A 3,511-nucleotide genomic window follows, 5' to 3' on the forward strand; every position below is an offset into this window, starting at 1 on the left:
GAGGGCTATGCTTATTGTTTTTTGTTTGTTTGTGTTTGTTTGCTTCAACTCGACAAGAGTAGAGTCATGTGGGAAGGGGGAGCTTCAATTGAGTAAATGCCTCAGGCAGACTGACCAATGAGCATGTTTAATTAGTATTTTCTTGATAAATGATTGATAGTGGAGTACCCAGCTTACTGGCGGTGGTGTCACCACTGGGCAGGTAGGTTCTGGATTGTATCATAAAGCCGGATGAGGGAACCATGAAGAGCAAACCATTAAAACAGCAGTCTTTGGTTGAGTTCCTACCCTGGGTTCCTGTTCGATTTCCTGTTTTTCTCCCTTCAGAGATAGACTGAGACCTGGTAGTGAAGGGTGAAATGATCCCTTTCTTTCCCAAGCTGCTCTTGGTAAAATGGTTTTATTTATCACAGCAACAGAAATCAAAGTAAGACACGGGTTATGACCCTCTGCATCCTCCTCCCTCAGTGAGAAGTCTCCATCATTCTGAAGACTCAAACAGCCAAGTAAGCAGAACGGGTGTGTGTGTGTGGGGGGGGTGTAACAGTGGGCGTGGTATACTATTATTCTAGACCACGGAAAAGGTCTTGGACACAGTTTCAGGTTAAACTATAATGAAGACTGAATGTGACAGGTTTTCCTGGCTAAGGTGGTCCAGTGTGTTCTTGTGGGAGCCAACTGAACCTAGACTATTTGGACCTGCAAAGTCTGCCACATAGGGCCGATGAGCCATTTAAACGGGAGAGGGCTATTTCCCTACCTTGGTGAGCCATACATAACCACACTGGCCAGCTGTATGCTCTGTATCTCAGCATACAAGTAGATGAAGCATGGTGATAAATCTTAGAATCTGTCTTCCCGAGAGCTGCCAAAAGGGCTGAAGGATGAAGCTTAGGAAAGAGTGCATGGAGTTAGTTAAGTCTCAACTTGGCCAATGAGAAATAGGGGATGGAACATTCTCCCATCCAGGGATGCCAAGAATGGATGGGTACGCACATCTGCTGAGCATTTGACTCTCTATACAGTGTGTCACAAGGTTCTGGGCAGCACATTGATGCATGATCCAGATTTGTCCCCCACATTTCTCTGCTTCACTTCTCATGCATTCCTTGCTCTCAAATAAAAAAAAAAATTCAAAAGTATCCTTGGGTTATATATTTAATGTTCACTCGAATTACCTAAAACTCTTGTTCAGATGCAGTTATTTGGGGTGGAGCCTGAGAGTGAGGCCACCTCTGATATAAGTGTGATATAAATATGTGTGAAACTCTGTAAATCGTTCAGTGTTAAGTTTCTATGGGACTTGGTGCATGATTGCAAGCAGGGTTGGATTTTAAAAACACATCTCAGAATATGATATTTTGAGTTGCATTGCATAAAAGGCTGGGAGCGATCATTCCCTGGCTGTTAGTAGTGAGGGCAGCATAACCCCCAGCAGAGTGATGTGATAACCCACATTCTATGTACGAAATGATGGGCAGGTGTGGTAGGTAGTGAGGCATGAAGGAAGCCTAGGAAGGTGCTCATCTCGTGACAGATAATGATAATCACAGAAACCATGGTGTTGGGTGGCTTCATGGTCACTCTGGAGAGCATCCAAACAGACAGTGACAGGTAAGGTTGACAGAGGGAGTAATCTCGAATCAGAGGCTCTGTGTCCACTTCCCATTGCTGTAGCAAGTGGCCTCCTATTCAAGGGGCTAAAGCAACCCAGCTTTTCCTTAGTTCTATAGGACAGAATTCTTCTATGCATCTTACTGGACTAAAACCGGGTGCTGACAGTGGGGGTTCTGTCCTTGAGACTTTGGAGGAACGCCTGATTCTTGCATTTTCCTGCTCTAAGAGGCTGTTATGCCCCAAGCTTAAAAGTCACTCCTCTGCATTCAAAACCAGCTGGATTAGCAAGCCCACATCCCTCATGCAGCTCCCTTGACTCCTCCTGGCCATCCTGCTGCCACTTGGAAAGGCCTCTGTGGTGACAGTGGGCCCCTGGGTAATCCAGAGGTTTGTCTTCCATTCTAAGAAGCTGTGGCTAGATTATCCTGTTTGTGTCTGTAATCTCCCTTTGCCACATATTCTAGGGACCTCGGGAACTCTAGGGATTTGAATATGGACATCCATCTTTGGGCTGGGGCATTATTCTGCTATTACAGGTGCTATGAAGTTTAAGCGACTCTATCTCATGCAGCTATGGAGCAAATTATACTGAAACCAGGATAGAATCTAGTTGAAAAGGTGACAAAGTTGTAAGATAATAAAGGCCGCATCGAGTCTCTACCTCATTTGTGGAAGTCAGGATGCACAGGACTGGCAGAAAGCAATGGATGACAAAATGTAGGTTTCCAGGGCACAGCCAAGGGATCTGACTTCCAAGGAGTTTTTAACCTCCATTTTTCAACACCTACCACAAATATCATCAAATTACCAACATCCTGGTGGATTTATTAAATCATCTGTGGTGGTTTGAATGAGAATGACCTCTATAGGCTTATATATTTGAGTGCTTGGTCCCCGGTTGATGGAAAGGTTTTGGAAGGATTAAGTGGTGTATTTGAGAAGAGGTATGTGACTGGGGGAAAGACTTTGAGGTGTCAAAAGCCCCCAATCATTCCCAGTCTCTCTCTCTCTCTCTCTCTCTCTCTCTCTCTCTCTCTCTCTCTCTCTCCCCCCCACCCCCTGGCCCCTTGTGGATGTACTTCAAAATGTAAGCTCTCAGTTATTTCTGAAACTGTAAGCCCTCAGTAAATGCTTTCTTCTGAGTTTCCTTAGTCGCAGTGTCTTATCAGAGCCATTAAAAGGAACTAAGACTGACCTTATATCTAACCACACCACTGGAAGCCCATCGACTGACAGCTAAGCCCCGGTACATGATTCTATGGAAAGCATTTCATATTCAAGTCATAACAGTATTGATAGCTGAGTCTGATAACATAAAGCTACATTTTCTGATATCAGTGAAGATAATGGATTCCAGTTTGGGAGAGGCAGGTAGCTATACTTAACCATCATATCTCCATAAATAGGCAGCAAAAGGACAGAAAACTAGAGTGCTCTAAACCACCCTGACTGACGGGTTACTGTGTTCCTAGAAGTCAAATCAACTCCCTGGCAATAGGCAATTTTAATTTCTTCATTCAGCTTGCAGTTGCAAGTCCAGTGGCTGTGGGGAGCTAATTCCTTCTGAAGGCTCGGCAGTGTCTTGTATCTTGAGCAAGGAGATGCCTACTTTTTTCCCAAGGGGAATTCTGGCTAGTAATCACAGCAGGGAAAAAGGAACATGTGGATTTCTCAAAGACTAGTAAATAGGTGTCTGCAGTGACATCAAAACCAAAACTCTGTTCTGGTACTGATGATGCTAGAGAGGCTCTGCAGAGAGCAAACGGTAAAGGGGGGTGATACAGATTCCTTGAGCTATACATATACATATACATATACATATACATATACATATACATATACATATACATATACATATACATATACATATACATATACATACATACACACACAC

Source organism: Mus pahari, chromosome 14 (genome assembly GCF_900095145.1).
Source record: "Mus pahari chromosome 14, PAHARI_EIJ_v1.1, whole genome shotgun sequence".
NCBI classification, from domain to species: Eukaryota; Metazoa; Chordata; class Mammalia; order Rodentia; family Muridae; genus Mus; species Mus pahari.